This window comes from Diceros bicornis, chromosome 9 (assembly GCF_020826845.1).
Source record: "Diceros bicornis minor isolate mBicDic1 chromosome 9, mDicBic1.mat.cur, whole genome shotgun sequence".
Classification (NCBI taxonomy): domain Eukaryota; kingdom Metazoa; phylum Chordata; class Mammalia; order Perissodactyla; family Rhinocerotidae; genus Diceros; species Diceros bicornis.
The window spans coordinates 27,337,411-27,343,576 of NC_080748.1; the positions used below are offsets into that span (position 1 = coordinate 27,337,411).

General features: G+C 38.5%; 1 long non-coding RNA gene across 1 annotated transcript in view; it reads right to left on the bottom strand.

Annotated features, from left to right (window-relative positions):
* The window catches only part of LOC131410182 (uncharacterized), a 50,187-nt gene that overhangs the window by 43,050 nt on the left and 971 nt on the right, over window positions 1-6,166 (bottom strand). The gene's annotated exons all lie outside the window — the stretch shown is intronic.

Below are 6,166 nucleotides of genomic sequence, written 5' to 3' on the forward strand. Positions count from 1 at the left end.
ACAAAAGAAAAAATGGATAAATTGGGCTTCATCAAAATTAATTTTTGTGCTTCAAAGGACACCATCAAAAAAGTGAAAAGACAACCCACAGAATGGGAGAAAATATCTGCAAATTATATAATCTGATAAGGGACTTCTATCCAGAATGTATAAAGAACACTTACAACTCAAGAACAAAAAGATAAATAACCCAAGTTTAAAATGGGCAAAGGATCTGAATAGACATGACTCCAAAGAAGATATACAAATAGCCAGTAAACACATGAAAAGAAGCTCAACATGATTCGTCATTACGGAAATGCAAATCAAAACTACAATGAGATACTATTTCATATCTACCAGGAGAGCTAAAATAAAAGAGACAGACAATAACAAGTATTGGCAAGGATGTGGAGAGATTGTACATTTCTGGTAGGATTGTAAAATGATGTAGTCACTTTGCAAAACAGTTTGGCAGTTCTTCAAACCTTTAAACATAGAGTTACCATATGATCTAGTAATTCCACTCCCAGCTATATAACCGAGAGAATTTAAACATATTTTCATGAAAAAAACCTGTACATGAATGTTTGTAGCAGCATTATTCATAATAGTCAAAAAGTAGAAAAACCCAAATGTCCATCAACTGATGCGTGGATAAAGCAAAATATGGTATATCTATTACAGTGGAATATTATTTGACCATAAAAAAGAATGAAGTACTGATACATGCTACAACATGGATGAACCTTGAAAATATCATGCTAAGTGAAAGAAGCCAGGCAAAAAGACCACATATTGTATGATTGCATTTATATGAAATGTCCAGAATAAGCAAATTCCTAGAGTCAGAAAGTAGATTAGTGATTGCCAGGGGCTAGGGAGAGGGAGGAATGGAGAGTTACTGCTAAGGGTATGGGGTTTCTTTTGGGGGCGATAGCAATGATTGCACAACTCTGGAATATACTAAAAACCATTGAATTGTACACTTTAAAAGGTTGAATTTTATGATATGTGAAATAATAAGGCTGTTATTTAAAAAAATTCTTTATATAGAGTTCCTTTATATAGCAAACTGCCTTATTGCATTTAATGTACAAATCTGTTTCTAAGAATTCAGTTTACACTCTACGTTCTGGGTTTTAGATGAAGTGAAGCATAATTGTAATGTATTTATCTATTTATTTTAGGGGCTTTACTAATTTGCTGTTTATATAAACATTTACAGAGTGCCAATGAATTAAGCACATGTAAAATGGCATTTTCCCATTTTTTTCCGAAAATTTGGGAAAATTCAAGTATCTTCCTAACTTTTCCACTCCCCTACTTTCCAAAGCTTTACATCTCTTTTATTGAATATACTAAGTATTTGGTGTGGTCTGCGTTAGATGTTAGACATGATACCTATAAACAGGAAGTTCAAAAGAAGAGAAAAGCATTGGTTTTAAAATTTTAAAGCATTTGGTTTAGCCAAACTTATTTATTCCAAAACTAATTATTCAAATTAGTTTGGAATAGCTAAAATAAGAAAAAAGGTATTTTAATGCCCAATTCTCTGCAATTCCATTTTCCCACACTGAAGTTCTCTTGGCCACAATATATCCCTGGAGCTTCCCTTCACTGTGGGTATGTCAAAGTTATTTATTTCACAGGGTGTTGTGGGGTGTTGTTTTTTTTTTTTAGCAGTTTTCAACTATTTCAGAGTTTTATAAACTTTTACTAACAATTTTAAGTATTCTCATATTTCCTGTGACTCAGCTTACAGGATCTGCAAAGGCTAGTGGCCCAGGAGTTGTGCCCAGAACTGCACTAGCCCCACCCAGAACCACATCTACAATCATAGACACACATGTCTTAACAGATGGAGGTAAAACAGTCCTTCTCAACATAAAAATCAAGGTTCTGACAACCCCTGTATTTGGAATATTCATATGCAGGACCATTATTGAGAAAATAGGTACGGAGGGATTGTGACTATAGGTAAAACCAAATGAAAAACTTTACATTCACGAAAATAAAACCACAGACACTAAATGACAATGTACATATCTTAAATTAGTAATCTTGGGTACATTTTAACTAATAATCCATTTGCCTTTCCTTGTCAATAGAAACCTTTTAGGATCTTCCTCATAATTTCAATGAGATACTTATAATTTTGGTTTCTTGCAGATATTATATACACCAAGAAGTAAGTTTTTCTCTGTCTGATCCTCTGCAAATGTCCAGTGCCTTTGATTTCATAATTTGGAGATGGTGACCTCTCACTCCCCAGACCTACTGCAATCCCAAGATGCAGAATCTCTTGAATATTTGAGATGCTTTGGAAAACTTTTATTTGAACTTTTTGGCCCAGCAGACTAAGTGTTTTCCAACCTCCCTCCTGTGATACCAGCTTATGTAGCCTTATCTTTGGCCATAGAAACTTTGGTCAAAACACTTATCATCGGCCCCCTGAAGACAAGTGACAGGTTTAAGTAGCCTCTGTACTACTGGACAGGACGTGTTGACTGAAGTACTAACTTTACTTACCCTCATCTTCCTTCCCTATTTCTTCTGGGAATGCAAAACCTACTTTGGTACTGCCCTTTGCTTTGCCTCCTTTTGTTTAATCCTCGATGTCTCTTTTTCCTAATCATGGAAGCAGTAGTACATACTTGGAACTGAAATTGATGAGGAAAAGATATTCAGAAGTACACTAGGACACTTGCATTTTGAGTAAGAGAACTTGAGGTGGGGGAGGGATCACAGAACCCCCCTCAGTTTATGACAGCCTGCTTTATCTTCCACGGAAGGGAAGGAGATCAAGGTACAGTTCCTCCATGTTGAAAACTTTTGGTAAATCACGTTTTTCATTCCATGGGACCTGATTTATAAAACACTTCCTATTGGCTTCTTATTCTTCCTTTTCCATATTAAAAATTTTTTCTGGGGCTGGCCCAGTGGTGTAGTGGTTAAGTTCACGCGCTCCACTTCGGTGGCCTGGGGTTCACAGGTTGAAATCCCGGGTGCGGACTTACGCACTGCTCATCAAGCCATGCTGTGGTAGTGTCCCATATACAAAAAATAGAGGAGGATGGGCATGGATGTTAGCTCAGAGCCAATCTTCCTCAGCAAAAAGAGGAAGATTGGCAACAGACGTTAGCTCAGGGCCAGTCTTCCTCACCAAAAAAAATAAAAACAAAAAATTTTTCTGCTTTATCTTCTATTATTCTCATTGTTTTCTGCACCTCTATCAAATTCTTTTCTTTTACCCCATCTTCTTTTTCCTTCCTAATGCCAGATCTCTGTATTTTCCAAGTCTCCAAACTAGCTTAATTGTTTCAGCAACTGAAAGTACTAAATATCCCTTTCTTTGGGTCATTTAGAGACACCCTGTGCAGGACACCCCTGGAAATGCTCGATGTTGCTGCTAACAGAGCAGAGCTGTTGCAGTAGAAGGTTCTTCACGCTATTTCTTATTTATTTTTGGTTGTTGAATGTGGGTAAAATACCCTATAATTCAGCAAATCCCGATTAAATGAGTGCAGTTAATGCCAGGTAAATTTAAATGTCAACTTCTGAGGTAAGGGGAGAGAAGCAAACAAATAAAAATTAGGAATTTATTCTTAAATGCAGCATCTCAGGGAGGCCGTTCATAGAGTGGTTAAGAACACAGACCCTAGAACCCCAGACTGCACGGGTTTGAATCCAGCTTCATCCCTTATCGACTGTGTGACTTTGGGCACCTTTCTTATCTTTTCTTTGCCTCAGCGTCCTCATCTGTAAAGTGGAGAATAGTTTTACATCATGGGGTTGGTAGAAGGATGAAATGAGTTTATAAAAATCACTTAGAACAGTGCCTGGCAATAGTCAGTGTAACAAATGCCGGTTACTTTTACTCGAACTTATAACAACAAATAGAGCAAGGCCCCATAAACATTTTTAGTTTTCAGAAATATGGGTTTTTTAATAATATTTCTGATTTTTAAAAGATCACAAATGTGGTTTGGATTACTCCAAGAAAAAAAGTTTGGCTTAATAACTGATTAATGAGTTTTTAAGAAAGAAACCATTTAGTATGACCCAGTGCAGAGTGTAAAGTTCACTAACAGGAGATGTCTGGCTGGCATAAAAAACATTACAGAAAATCCTGAGCATGATGTTAAACTCAACTTGGAAACACATGCTTTACATTATTGTCCTATCAGTTCTCCAGTTCCCGGCACATATCGCCAAAGCAGACACTTTTTTTTCCCCCAAGTAGTCATTCTCTGTTATTGCTTTTGACTTAGACAAACGACCTTCTGACTAACTATTGGGAAACTTTTTGTAGGCTGTATTTGTGATTGTTATTTAAAGTGATAGCTGTGACAGACTGTCAAAATATCTTTAGCACTGTGCTTTTCAAAAAGAAAGGATAATTCTTTTGAAAATAATAATAAAAGGATAATAGAATCCCAGATACAAGAAGGAATAAGGTCTTCGAGCTCATGGATGGCATTTATCTGCCAAGACAGGGAAGTCTGTTTCAGGAGCTAACCGGTTTTGCTTGCTTCATACTGCTGAGTACACTTGAGTTGCTACAATGGGGGCAAAGTACACTGAGTGGTGCCCCAGCAGATTACTTTTTTAGCCAGGAAAGACTGTGGCAATTCTGCCTCTACAGTAATGGCCAATTCACAGCCATCTAATAGTCTGGCTTTTCACTGAAGATGTGACTAAGTTGGCCTAAACGTTTATTATATATTTAATACATGCACTACTTTTAATAATATTTCTGAACAAATATTGTTCCTTATAACAATTAATTTTACTTTATGCTATTGTCTATACATGAGTTATGGCAGTTTATAGCCAATATGAAGATTAATGAAACATACAAAAATAAAGTGCAAATTTGCATTTTGAACTGAGAGCACGTTCAAGAGGATCTCAGCATTCATTAGAAGAGTTAGATCTTCACAATTTGAGAGGCGGCGTGATCTGGTGGAGCAAATACAGGCTTAGGAGTCTGATGGCCTTTGAATCCTCCCTTGTTTATTTCCTAGTCATCTGAGACTACACAAGTTATTTAATGCCTCTAAGTCTACTTCTTCATCTATAAAGTGGGGACAATCTCCACCCTGAAACCTTTTAAGAATTCAATTAGATACATATGTGAAAGACTGCCTACCTCACAGGCAGAAAAATTTTGTCTCTCCAACATTCTATTCAACTCCCCCCTCCCTCCCAATGGAAAAAAACTGAACACTAACTAAATGCTCAGAATAATGGTCAAGATTTTCAGTTAAAGAAAATTTCATATGTAAAATGATTACCAGGAAGCACTTTACAGGCAGTGAGGGTGGTCTGCCCTCAGTTTAATAATCAACTTGGTTATTAATTCTATGGTAACGAAATCTCAAAGTACAAAACTTGGAGGTTTTCCTAAGTATTGTAATGAAAACACCATTTGTGTAGATAGCAAAGAGACCCAGGACTCTGAAAAAATTATTTTATTCTGTGGAGAAAAATTCTCCAAGAAAGATATTTGTACTCAGGTCCCTGAAAAGTTGTGTATAGAAACCCATTACATATTAAGCGGGCATTTTGTGTCCAGTTTCCCAAGACTGGAACCCTGGGGAAGACTTCAGGATGGAAAACCTTATTTGGGAACAGAGGTTTGAGCCAAGTTAATTCTAGAGATCGTCCCAGACCATCTCCAAAAGCCAAGTAGTATGTGAAGATGTAAAATCGACGATGGATGGATGATTAAGTAGGCAAGGAGATGACAGATGACCGCCATGGGGGCCTGCTACGGGGAAGCAGGAAGGAGCAGGCGGTAGGAACCGAGGGCTTCCCTCGGGGGCCCAGCAGCCTTCCCGCTGCCTCCGGGGTTCCCGACACACTCCTCGGAACCCTCGGTCCACGAAGAGGCTGAGCTTGGAAGAGACCGGTCAAGAATCGCCCTCCCACCCTGCACCAGTGGTCCCCTCCCGGGGAGACCTCCTGCGCCCCGCGACAGTGCGGCATCAACGGCCACGGAATGCGCATCTCTGTACCTAAAATGCAGTAGGGCCGACTTAGAGCCCCAGGTGCACATCCACGGTACAGTCGCTAACAGGCACTACTCCTGGGACCTGTGCGTCTGCTTAGGATTTGAGGCAATTCTTCAGAAACCAGCCACGGTAGGGGGACGGAGGCTCTCGGTGGAGGCAAAGTTCTC